Source organism: Rhinolophus ferrumequinum, chromosome 28, assembly GCF_004115265.2.
Source record: "Rhinolophus ferrumequinum isolate MPI-CBG mRhiFer1 chromosome 28, mRhiFer1_v1.p, whole genome shotgun sequence".
Lineage (NCBI taxonomy): Eukaryota > Metazoa > Chordata > Mammalia > Chiroptera > Rhinolophidae > Rhinolophus > Rhinolophus ferrumequinum.
This window is the reverse complement of record NC_046311.1, coordinates 8,008,865-8,022,443: the sequence shown is the minus strand read 5'-3', so window position 1 is coordinate 8,022,443 and position 13,579 is coordinate 8,008,865. Positions and strand designations below refer to the sequence as shown.

At 40.4% G+C, this 13,579-nt stretch overlaps 1 non-coding gene across 1 annotated transcript; it reads left to right on the top strand.

The window, feature by feature from the left end:
- The first annotated feature begins 2,767 nt into the window (after nucleotides 1-2,767).
- On the top strand, nucleotides 2,768-2,874 carry LOC117019019 (U6 spliceosomal RNA). The gene has a single exon (XR_004422407.1). It is a non-coding gene; the product is annotated as a U6 spliceosomal RNA (small nuclear RNA).
- Nucleotides 2,875-13,579: the final 10,705 nt, after the last annotated feature.

The window sequence follows — 13,579 nt, the reverse complement described above, 5'->3', positions numbered from 1 at the left end:
TGAAGCTGGGAATTCAGGGAGGGCAAGGTGGCCAGAGTTAGCAGGGCAGAGTACCAAAAGACACCATGAGCCATAAAAGAAAAAAATATTAAGAACTTCATAAATATTAAAAATCTCTTCTTCAAAACTATTAAGAAAATGCAAACACAAACCAAAATATTTACAAATCATACATCTGATACAGGACTTATATCCAGAATATGTAATGAACTCTCAACATTCAAGAATAGTAAGCAAATAACCCAATTTTTCTTTTATGGGCAAAATTGTTAGAGAGCTCACCAAGGAAGATATCCAGATGACAAATAAACACATGAAAACATGCTCAGTATTGTTAGTCACTGGGGAAATTCAAATTAAAACCATAGTGAGATATCACTGCACACATAGAAAGAGGAGAATTAAAAAGACCCTGCCAGGTGGTTGAAGATATGGAACAACTAGGCCTCTCATTCATACTCTGTTGATGAAAATGAAAAATGGTACAGCCACTTTGGAAAAGTTTGGTAGTTTCTTGCACAGTTAAACGTACTTCGGATATGACTGCTCCTAGGATTTACCCAACTGGTAAATATATCTATAAAATGGAATACTGTGCAACAATTTTTAAAGAATGAGCTATTTGATACATGCAACATGGACGAATCTCAACAATAATTTTGCTTGAGTGAAAGAAGCCAGACAAAAGAGTACATACTATATGATTCCATTTATGCAAAATTTCAGAAAATGTACGCTAATGGAAAAATGACCAGTGCTTTGGTTGCCTGGGATTGGGAGAGACGGTGGGGAGAGGTGTGAGGTAGTGATTTGAAAGGGCATGAAGAAACTTTCAAAAGTAATTAATATGTTTGTTATCTTTATTGTGCTTATGATTTCACAAATGTAAATGCATGTCAACACTTATCAGATTGTACACTTTAAAAGTACAGATTATCACGTGTCAATTGTGCGTAATAAGCCTGTTTCTTTAAAAATTGCGTAAGTTTGCTTGATTGCTGATTTTTTGATGGAGCATCTTGTGATGATTGTAGTGTTCTTGAAACATTTGTTCCTATATCTTTTTTTTTTTTGCAACACACATGTATTTTATCCTTTGATTAAAAAAAATTTTTTTAAATAGTTAACGCTTGGTTCAAAATCCAAAAGGCGCTAAATGGTATATAGTGAAAAGCCTTTCACATCCACCCCACACACTTCTCTGAAAGCAGTTAGTGTAACTAGTTTCCTAAGTGTCCTAACAAAGATATTCCAGATTTTATTATAAGGAACATCACACTAAGATAAGTTAGAGTATGCCTGTTTATGCAAACTGTTTTGTTTTCTCTCTTTCAAAATGACTGCTTTCCCTCCTTGGAATTTCTATGAGTTAATGGCTATGCTACTCAGTATTCAACTGGCTCTTATCATAAGTTAATATTTGTCTGTTGTTATATGGATCACACGTCCCTAAGCAGCTTCACTGGAGGTAGACGCCTTGACTTAAGACTTTGTTTGCCACTGCACAATTGTAGCTGCTTAAATAACAGCTCACTGAAGATTTGTTCCCCTAAAACTACCCAACAGGCCACCGAAACACTCACCAACTGTAAATCCAATTCCATTGAACAGATTAGGGGAACTTGATCTGGAATGAGCTTCGACATGATTTAGCCAAAGTAACACATTACAACTGAATGTGCTTTTAATATAAATACAGGTTTCTGTTTATTAGAGCTCCTTAAAAGTAGGGCACACCCTGTATGTTGGTGATCAACAACAGATCTTGCCCCTGGCACTCTGACAGAGTCTGTGGAATGCTGGCACGTTATGCAATAGCCCTGACCCGCCAACCAGAAGTATCTCCATCCTGAGAACTCCTTGGTACTCTACGTGGGCTCTTATCATTTTAGTGTGCAATAGAATGACTCCGTCACATGTGTTTTCTCCTTACTAGGTGTGGGCACAAGGAAGGAGTGGGTAGAGGCAGGACAGCAACAAGCCCAAAGACCTTGGTGTCATCAGCTTTGGGATCCAACTGGCACTGGCCGTTCCCTGGTATCTGACCCCACAGGGGTTCTGAACCTCCTCTACAATAAAGAAAATGACTCTCTCAGGACATGAAGAGACATTTCTCCAAAGAGGACATACAGATGGCCAACAGACATATGAAAAGATGCTCAACGTCACTAATCATCAGAGAAAGCAAATGAAAACCACAATGAGATAACACCTCACTCCTGTCAGAATGGCCATCATCAATAAATCAACAAACAACAGGTGTTGGTGAGGATGTGGAGAAAAGGGAACGCTCTTCCACTGTTGGTGGGATTGCAAATTGGTGTAACCACTATGGAAAACAGTATGGAGGTTCCTCAAAAAATTAAAAATAGAACTACCTTATGACCCAGCAATTCCACTCCTGGGTATTTATCTAAACCCAAAACACTAATTCGAAAAAAATATATGCACCCCTATATTTACTGCAGTGCTTTTTAAAATAGCCAAGATATAGAAACCCATCAATAGAAATGCCCATCAATAGACAATTAGATAAAGAAATTGTGGTACACTTATACAATGGAGTATTACTCTGCCATAAAAAAGAATGAAATCTTACCATGTGCAACAACATAGATGGACCTAAAGAATATTATGCTAAGTGAAACAAGTCAGACTAAGAAAAGACAAATACCATATGATCTCACTTATATGTGGAATCTAAAGAACAGAATAAACAAGCAAACAAAACAGAAATAGACTCATAAAGAGAAAAAAACTGATGGTTGTGCTCGCTTCGGCAGCACATATACTAAAATTGGAACGATACAGAGAAGATTAGCATGGCCCCTGCGCAAGGATGACACGCAAATTCGTGAAGCGTTCCATATTTTTTATGGATGATGTGATACAGAATTGCACACCTGAAATCTATGTAATTTTACTAACAATTGTCACCCCAATAAATTAAAAAAAAAAAAAGAATACAGATATGCACAAAAAAAAACACTGATGGTTGCCAGATGTGTGGGGGGTTGGGGGATGGGTGAGAAGATGAAGGGATTAGAAAGTACAAATTGGTAGTCACAAAATAGTCACGGGGATGTGAAATAAAGTATGGGGATTATAATCAATAATGTTGTAAAGACTATGTAGGGTGTCAGATGGGTACTAGACTTATCAGGGTGATCATTTCATAGATTGTATAAGTGCCTAACCACTGCACTGTATACCTGAAACTAATATAAAATAATATTGAACGTCAACTATAATTTTATATATATCTATACACACACACACACACACTCACACACACACACACACATATATACATCCGTATATATAGTCACAGGATGTAAAATACAGCATAGGGAATACAGTCAATGGTATTGTAATAGCTATGTACGATGTCAGAGGGGTAGTAGACTTGGGGAGGTTATCAGTGAGGGGTGTAAATGTCTAATCATTATGTTGTTTTGTACACCTGAAACTAATAAAAAAAATTATTCAAAAAAAATATGACTCTCTCCTTCTCTGGTTCTCCCTGCTCTGAGATTCCTCCTCCATTTTCTGATGGCCCTACTTGCCCTGGGACATGTCCCTTGGTTGCTTAGGTCAAAAGAAAAAAGAAAAAAGAGAGACAGGTGTTCTTCTACTGGAATTGAAGCCACCCTATGTCACACAATGACTACAGCCCTTTCTCAGGCTAAAAGCCCTTAAAAAGGAAACTCACTTTGAGTCCGTTTCTTTCTCCAAATGCTGGCTCCCCTTTAAATTCTGCCTGCTTTTGTTCACTCTCCAGAGACATCTTTGGCATTTTGGACATTATTTGCAGTTACGTATCTGAGGCAGGGCCAGTCTATTAGGCACTTACTCTGCCACACTAGAACTAGAACTCCCTCTCAGCTGAATGTTGAGCAGAGACTCAAAACGACTGAGAAGAGCTGTAACTGATTCGTTCCAGAAACAATGTTCTCAGGAGATGATGGTTCGACACCCTCCCCGAGCCTCCTGGTTCACGTCTTTTTGGAATCTGGCCCTTGAGACTTCTCTTTGGTCATGTGTCATCCCTCATAGTCTTTCAATAAATCCTTTTTTTGAGTCCTAACCAGAGCACCTCCACGTAGCTTATGACTATAAATTATGTTATCGTGCTTATCCCCCCAATTAGACTTAGAACACTTTGTGGGCAGGTGTTCCATCCTTCCTGGCCCCTCAGCCCTTCCTGCTTTCCTTTCGAGGCCACCAAGGCAGCGTGTGCAGGAGCATTTAGAACACAACATCAATAACAGGTGCTAAGGACCTTGTCCCGGAGAATCTGCCATCTAAGTCAGGCGGCAAAATTGGCATTTTATGAAATGACTGTGGCTAACACGAAACAGAATATGATTAAGTTATCTAAGTGGGGACAAATGACAATGACTCTGTGAAACCCAGAAATTGCAAGTTCAGAGTGGGCGGGGATTGCCTGGGGGAGTTTCTAGAAAAAAGAACTTACCCTAAGCTGTGAGGACCCAGATAAACAGAGGTAGATAGATGCACTCCGTAGAGAGTAGCTGGGCTGTTATCAGTCCCCCTACACAACGCTTTTGAAAAAAATAATACTTTTTAAAGCTATATGTTGACATAACAGCTATTCAAATGGGGATTAAAAGAAGCAGCAGCAAGGAACATAAAGCTAACTTGACACAGATGGATAAAACCAGCAAGCTATATAATAGATAACCGGCTTTGCTCAAAAGCTATGGGAGACTGTACTGAGTGCAGCATACAGCACTTAAAAATTAACACAACGGATCAAGTAGGGGAATCTCTTCCATCACCTGAAGCCTCAAGCGTGGAGGTCGTCAGAAAGCATTATGGGTGACATGACCATAATTAAAGGTGAAGTTGATGGCATTAGCCAGATCTGTTAAACATGGTTTCAAACTATGAAAAAGAAGAGAGGGGCAGAATTCTAGGAGCTGATAATTTTCCAGCGTGCTCAAAAATCTGAAGAAACGTCAAGTCCAGGAAATAAGGGCAGGGCTACAGGCAAGAATGTTGCTCAGCAAGGAGATACAAGAGAAGCAAGGGGAAGCCGGAAGGTTAGAAGGAAAAACTGCAAGGTTGGGTAAGAATTGAATTCTGCAGGAAGGATTTTACTGCTACACTGAAATCTTAACCCCTTCTTCACCAGAAGTCTCCAGTTCAGGCTACTTATTTAAATAAATGATTAAAGGGCTGAAGGGATTTGCTTTGGCATCGTTAACTTCATACCCAACTATTATATAAAATAAAGCTCAGGAAAGAAAGCTACTTAACAGAGCCCTTGAACCCTTCTTTCCCCTCAATCTCATTACAGACCAATTGAGGAATTCTCAAATCTGTTTGGTCTAATATTTAGTTGTAAGTATTACAGATACAGACCACGAGTGTGGCACTATGATCTATAGCTGACCTTGCCTCGAAGGAGGAAGCAGAAGAGAGCCCTGGACACCAGAAAGGCCTGTTTGGTGTTGGTTGCTGAGGGCAGAGGTAGGGTTTTAATACCTGAGGGGGAAGTAGAATACAAGTTCTGGTGGGGAGTTGACCAGCTTCCCTGTGGGACAGAAACTGTGGTGCTGAAAATCGACAACCTTAGGCCTGAGAAGACACTCTTTAGAAGAAGCAGGCTATCACGAAGAGTCAAAAGGGTGGGCATACCAAGCTGGCGAGATTTACAATAGTGCAGGGCTGAGGATGGAAGTGCATCCCTCTGGCTCTGAAAGGAGAAAATGCTTCCGTGACTGGGAAGAACCTGGGGTTATTCCCAAGGCTCCAATTAGGAAGACCTTGACTCCCATATGCGTTTGGGCAATTGGATGTTCAGGGTGCTATTTTGTGAGCCCTGAGGCTGTCTATGAAGCAGAGTGGTACAAAGGGTGACCTGACCTTCATGATCACGCTTTCGAGTGGTAATAGGACTGTAGAGAAATCATTTTCACGGACGAGCTTGGAGGGTCTAGCAAACCAGAGTAGAACACTTCCCCCAAAGATTACTTAGATGAGGAAAATACGTCTGTGACATACTATAATCCATATATACCAGAACTGCTCTGTATGAAATTGGATCTGCTTTTTAAAAATTGTGGTAAACTGGGCCGGTCCGATGGCTCAGGCAGTTGGAGCTCCATGCTCCTAACTCCGAAGGCTGCCGGTTCGATTCCTACATGGGCCAGTGGGCTCTCAACCACAAGGTTGCCAGTTCAATTCCTCGAGTCCCGCAAGGGATGGTGGGCTCTGCCCCCTGCAACTAAGGTTGAACACAGCACCTTGAGCTGAGCTGCCTCCCGGATGGCTCAGTTAGTTGGAGCGTGGGCTCTCAACCACAAGGTTGCCGGTTCGACGCTTGCAAGGGATGGTGGGCTGCACCCCCTGCAACTAGTAACAGCAACTGGACCTGGAGCTGAGCTGCGCCCTTCACAACTAAGACTGAAAGGACAACTTGAAGCTGAACAGCACCCTCCACAACTAAAATTGAAAGGACAACAACTTGACTTGGAAAAAAGTCCTGGAAGTACACACTATTCCCCAATAAAGTCCTGTTCCCCTTCCCCAATAAAAACCTTTAAAAAAAAAAATTGTGGTAAACTATATGTAACAAAAAATGTTCCACCTTAATCATTTTTAAATGTACAGTTCAAGGACAGTAAGGACATTTACATTGTTTGTTGGGCTATCGTGTATCTGCATTTTTAGAGTGCATGAGGCACTTCAGATTTTGTGGTTCAGTTAGGCATTATTGAGAATGTTAATTATGGCTATTCAGAAAATTGGGAAACACCTGTAAGCATCTCCGCTTACAGTTGGAGGACTGGCTTTGACTTGCTAGTGTTCCAGGTTTTCACTGAGGCTGAAAGCACGTTATCAGCCCAACGTTGGGGCATGGGTCCACGACCAATCCTAGATGGTGATTCTAAGTCAGAGAGTCTGAGAGTTTCTGTGGCCATTCTAAACTCCTTCACTTGGTGAATGGATAAATGGAAAATAATGTACACCTTTAAATGATCTCATTGAGAAACCTGTTGGTTTCTTTACAGGATAAGTATATACTTAGTGTCTGAGTTTTCATACCATCATTTTCGTTGTTCTCCCTTAGAATGAGGAGTTGAATCAATTTCCAAGACCTTTTCCTTCATTAAAAACAAACAAACAAAAGGACCACATGCGTCCGTGTTGTGTTAGTTTCCCAGGGCTGCTGTACCAAAGTACCACATACTGGGTGGCTTAACAACAAACGTTTTTCTCTCCCCCAGTTATGCAGGTTAGAAGTCTGAGATCGAGAGGATGGTAGGGTTGTTTCCTTGCGAGGGCTGTGAGGAAGAATCTGTTCCAGGCTTCTTTCCTAGCTTCTGCGGGTGAGGGGATTGTTCCTGGCAATCTTTGGTGTTTCTTAGCTTATGGAAGCATCGCCCTGCTCTCAGCCATCACCTTTACATGGCACGCAACGTGTATGTGCAAGTTTCTTATTCTAAGGACACCAGTCACATTGGATTACAGGCCCACCCTACTCCAGTGTGACCTCATCTTATCTGATTACATCTGCAACAATCCCGTTTCCAAATAAGGTCACATTCTGAGGGACTACGGTTAGTATTTCAATATAAGAATTCAGGGGTGGGCAGGGCACTATTCAACCCATAACATCGTGGCATTTGACAACTCCAGATAATGCTCTCCACTTGGAAGTTCACCAGAAAGACAAAGTCCTTTCAAGAAGGCGGTCTAACATGTTTTCTTAAATCCACATACCTCAGATCCAAAGACGGAATGAATTCTCAACCTACCTCTACTAGTAAACACTGAGAAAATTCCCCTGTTGACAGGCTATAAGCGTAAGGTGGACTTTTCTACACCGTGCTTAAGAAGATGCAAAAAGGAGGCAATGAAATGAATTATGGATGACTCAATGGAGAGAACTGAGCAGATGAAAAAATGTATACCTTTTGGGCCAAAAATAAGCTAATTAAATCAAATCTCAAAAGGCAAACACTAGATGAAGGGAACTATTTATTAATAATGTGAAACAATTAATAGTCTTAATATTTCAAGAGGTCATAGCATTCAGTAAGAAAAACCCCAGTAGATAAACGTGCAAAGATTCTACCAGACAGTTCTTTAAAACAGGTTATATAAATGGCTGGCAAACATTTGAAAAAACGTACAGTGCAATCCAAAGAAATGGAAATGGAAGCAACAATGAGATTTTTCCACCCATCAAATTAGCAAAGATGGAAAAAAATGAAACTACCCATGTTGGGGCTGATGGGAGTAAATAACCTATTGGAAAGCAATTTGGCAATACCTAAAATCCTTAACCTAGTAATTTCTCTTCTGGGAATCTACCTAAAGAAAAATTGAATCACAAAAATGTTTCAGGCAGCATTATTTAAAGTAGTGAGAAATTGAAATGTTTGACCAAAGGGGATTTGGTCATTCATTTAGTCATTCAGATATTAATTATCTACTATGTGATCATTTCCTAAGACTGCTAAACAACGATTAGTTGCTCTCGATGAATCCTTTAAAATGTGGGTAGAATTTGTATAAATAAATAGATGTATACGACTATTCATAAGCTTATATATGCTTATATCATCACTGGAAAGCTATACAAGGAACTCATAACAGAGATTGCCTTTGGGAAGGGAGCTACTTTTCACCCTACTTTTATGTACCATCTTGAATTTTTAAAACACATACATGGATTTTGTGAATGTTTGAAAATGTGTGGTGTGTATCTAATCATATTTTTTATAGAGATGTCCTGAGTTGTTTTCAAGTGATTTCATGGGTGTCTCATTTTCCTGAATGTGGAAAGCTCTTCAAGGGAAGAGACTATTTTATATTTCTTCCTATTCTCCCATGGTGCTTAGCACAGTTTTGACACATAAGGGGTATTCAAAAATCCTTGTTGAATGGAAAATAATGTAATTTGGTGCTCAAACACCCTGGGAGTAGAAGTTAAAATAATTGACTCTGGGTATTGCTTTAATGCCGACATGTGTGTTTTAAAGCACATCACTAAAAAAAAAAAAAAGCATATCACTTATCTTTTATATCATAATTTGCTAATCTGCAAATGGGGAAAAACAAGATAATTGATAGAATTCTTTGTTGAAACTATATACCAGGGGCTGCCAAAAAAATGTATACACATGACTTGTATTAATCTTTTGTTATCGGTATATATTGAATATTACAATTTTAATACAGATCTTTCCTTTCTTAAAATGTGTATACATTTTTTTGGCACCCTCTGTAGAGAAATGCAAAATTCCCTTTTAATTCTTATGTATACATACACCTGTAGTCATAACAGTTAAATTGATTTAAAGACCTCAAAAGCAAGTAAGGAAACATATAATCTCAAGGTTTAAATTATTACCAAAAATACAATTTTAATATAGGGATTATGCATTTGCAAAAGATTAGATCTGTTCCACTAAGCACTGTTAGGCATCTGTAATCTACAGAAATTCGTTTATCATCAAACATAGTTTGTTTGTTTTCTTCTTTATTCTCCTCCATACGGAAACAGAGAACAAAGTTGTTATGGCAATAAGTTGTGTTCACCAGTGAATTTATCCCTTTTTTACACTTCCACAATAAATGATATCATCAGTTGAAATTGGCACCTGGTTTAGTATATTAATTCCCTTCACCAACTCTTAAACACACACACACACACACACACACACACACACACACACACACAACACCCATAGCCATTTTCTTTCATTGAAGTGTATTTCACTAAATGAAGTTCCTGAAATGCAGCCTTTGTTTCTTCTTTCTTTTTGCTCTGCCAGCAACTGCCGATTATGAGAAAGTGCATTTTCTGCGTTGCATAGCATAAGACAGTTCCAGACGGTTTCAGAAGGAGCAGCCACTGGTTCAATACAAAGTACAAAGCAGGGACAAGCTTGAGGAAGAAAAGGAAGGAACTTTTGAACAAAGGATCTGTCTTTGTTTCTGAAATTCACAGATGGATTTAGTTTGATGTTGAACGAAGCACTATTGGTGAAAAGGCCAACAGAAAAGGCTGGTCCAACAAGGAAGCATAGAATTGGAGGCAGAGATGTAAATAAGGTCCATTCACCAGTGAGTGAGGACCACACTCAGTGACAAAAGTAGGGAGAAAGGTTCCCCCTGCTGCTTTGCTTTGCTGCACAATTCCGCAGCGAAAGGAAACCCACAGATCCACTGTAATGCAGTTAGGCTGGATGGTGGGAAATTGGAAGATTTTACTAAAAGAGAAAATAAAGACTGAGATGCACGTAACAGTAGCCGATCATGTATGCAGATGCCAGCGCACTAGCTGACAAGTTGCCCGGTGCCAGACTGAGGCCGGAAATCAGGAAAGGCAGCCCAGTAAGATCTAGAGGGCATGCCTTGTCATTGAGGGGAGGGGACAGTGTCCTGTATTCACGGTGACCTCAGTGGTGTTCCCTTTGGTAAGAGGAAGAAGAAAGAAAAAAAAAAAGGAGAAAGAGGAAATAGAAGAGGAATCGAAAAGGAGGGATCGAAAAGACAAAAGATAAAGAAATTCTCATTTCACAGTGAATAAAAAAGAATGAGAGTAGCAAAGAGAAAGAGGCAGAAGTTAACATTTATAGATGTCATTTCCTTTCTTCCTCTTTACAATCCCAAAGTGGTATTTTTATCTCTCATTTACAGATGAAAATGGGACACGTCCATGCAGCTATGAAGGGATAGGGCAGGACTAGAAACTGACTACAATGATTCCCACTCCTTTCCATGGTGGACGGGAAATTTTTCAACAGTCAGCCAAAAGGACATCTGTTAGCTATGGTTCCATCAATCAGTGCAAACGTGTAAAGAGAAATCAGCACGTGGGACATTATTAGCGGAATTGTTGCTGTAACATTAAGTTAAATTTCACCTTTGGGAAAGAGGTAATGAAGGGCATGGAAAGCTTTTAACTCCTGTACATCAATTCCAAACACATAGGAGCTGAAATTACAACTAGTCCTAATGACATGCTAAAGGATAAGCCTTTAAAAAATAAATAAATAAATAAACTGGATTAGTTTATCCTGGAAATGAAAAGCTGAAAAGAGATACAGTATTCCATGATAAAAAGAAATTATACTGTAGGGACTGGCTGATATTTTAAACAATCATCACCAAAATAAATAAATAAATAAATAAATAAATAAATAAAGCAATGGTGACACAGTGTATTTACCACTACGGAGGTGAATTGTAAATACTCAACTTGGAATTTTCTGCTCTCTCTTGAAACATCCCCTATCCCTGGGAATTGATGGACTGGACTAGTATGGTCTTGTCTAACAGCAGAAGTTTGTGGGTTGAGTTATTTCCTTGTTGGTGCTGACAGTACATGAGAGGGAGGAGCCCAGACATAGGTTCCAATGCAGCGTCAAGCTCCTCGTTTCACAGAGGACAGCGCTCTAATCCCAAACTCTCCCAGGTGACAACTGCCATTCCAAACCCTTCTCAGTCTTAAGACTCCTCCTTTGGGCATCCTTCACTGGGTCCCCCAAACTACTGTGTCCTCTCACTCCAGGGAAAAGCAGTCCAGGGTGCCATGGAAACCACCTTTGGGCCACCGTTGCATCTAAGGGTCCTCCTAACTTCCTGCTTCAAGCCCCACACTTTGTCGTGGTCATGGCAACATGCCTCTTTCCTAGCTCCCGTCATGGATCTTACGGAAAGTGAAAAATACAGTGTCCTCTTCACTGGCTAAGGTAGAATTGAGAGAAAACCACCATCATAAATCAAATAACTGGTATTTTAATTAATTACTTTTAATTGTGGTAAAATACACATAACATAAAAGTTACCATCTTAACCAGTTTTGGATGTATAGTTTGGTGTAAGTATTACCACCATCCATCCCCAGAACATCTTGTAGTGCTGAAACTCTGTGCTCCTTAAACAATAACTTCCCATTTCTCCTTCCCTCCAGTCCCTGGCAACCACCATTCTTGTTTCTGTCTCTGAATTTGACTACTCTAGGTACCTCCTAAATATAGTACTTATATCTAGGTACTATATAAGTAGAATTATATAGTATGAGTCTTTTTATGTCTGGCTTGTTTCACTTAGCATAATGTCCTGAACGTTCATCTATGTTATGTTACAGCATGTGTCAGAATTTCCTTCCATTTTTAGGCTGGATAATATCCTATTGTACGTATAGACCACATTTTATTTATCCTTTCACTCATCCATGGACACTTGGGTTGCTTCCGCCTTTTGGCTATTGAAGTTATTTACAAAATTTTGCATGTGTACTGAAATTTTGAGGAAAGTTTCAAAGTACTTTTCCGTATATGATCTCTCTATTCTATATATCTTCTACTTTGAAGTTAGAGACAAATTCATAGGGTTATTATTTTACGAGTTATGAAAGGGAAGTTTATCACAAAAGGTGGAAAACCACCATGCAAAACATGCCATGGCAATCAGTCCATGGAGACACGTCATCCAAGGCAAGAAGGGCCGAGAGGCACCCAGTTCTGTTCTCTGGGGTAGCGTGGGTATTGTGTTGCCCTTGGCACACTGGAGACATCGATTACAGGCAGTCAAGAGAAGGAAGGGCTTTTCCTAGACCCTGGCATTTATCATCAGCTGCCCTGAGGTTTGAGCATAGGCCAGAAATATAATAGATTCAAAGTTGCTGTAATAAAAATGAGGTCAGAACACAAAGCAGATCAACTCCCTTATAATCTGTTCATTAAGCCTGACGTTTGTATGGGCCAGGACGAGGGAGATTTTTCACCTTCGTTATCTATCAGAGGGAACCTTCTGTAGAGGTACTGATTAGAGAAGCAGCTAAAGGATATGACAAGTATTAGATAAGCTCGTCGACATTTGTCTAGTCGTTCAGTAAAAGTCCTTAAGGACCTGGGAGGTGCTATAGAGCACTTATACATGGGTTGTCCCATTTTGACCTTGCAAAAGCCCTCTGCAGCCGGCCTGTTTAGTCACATTTTATAGGGTGAGTACCAGGCCCAGGGCTGAAGGAAACATGGCATGTGGGCTCTGCAGGCAAGGGGCTCTGGCCTATTCCACCACTGCCAGCTGGGCCACCTGCAGAACTGACTTCCCCACTCTGAGTTTCAGTTCTACATTTCTAAAATGATGCCAGTAATAAAGTCCACGCGGCCAAGAATAAGAACTGTTAGGAAGATGGGGCGAGATAAAGCCTGGCAGTCGGCTGGCATTCAGTACATCTGTCCCACCCGTTATTACAGAGATGCATTCATCTCAGTTTTTCTCCCCAACAACCACATGAGGTGTATATTCTTAATATGCCCATGTTATGGGTGAGACGATAGCAGCTCAGAGAAGTTAAACAAACGTCCAAGGTCTTCTGTGTCGGAAGTACTAACAGGGGTGGGGCTCAAGGCTGGTTTCAATTCTTAGATCTTCATTTTACAGCTGTCTGCGGAGCTGGACCCCCCCTGGCCAGGAAGTCTTGGCTCCACTGTCCTGGGATGGCTCATGTGGCTGACTTGACAGTGACAGGGGGAAGTCAAGAGGCTGTGCTCAGTGCTGGGAACTGGTCTGGGCCCCTGAAGAGGGC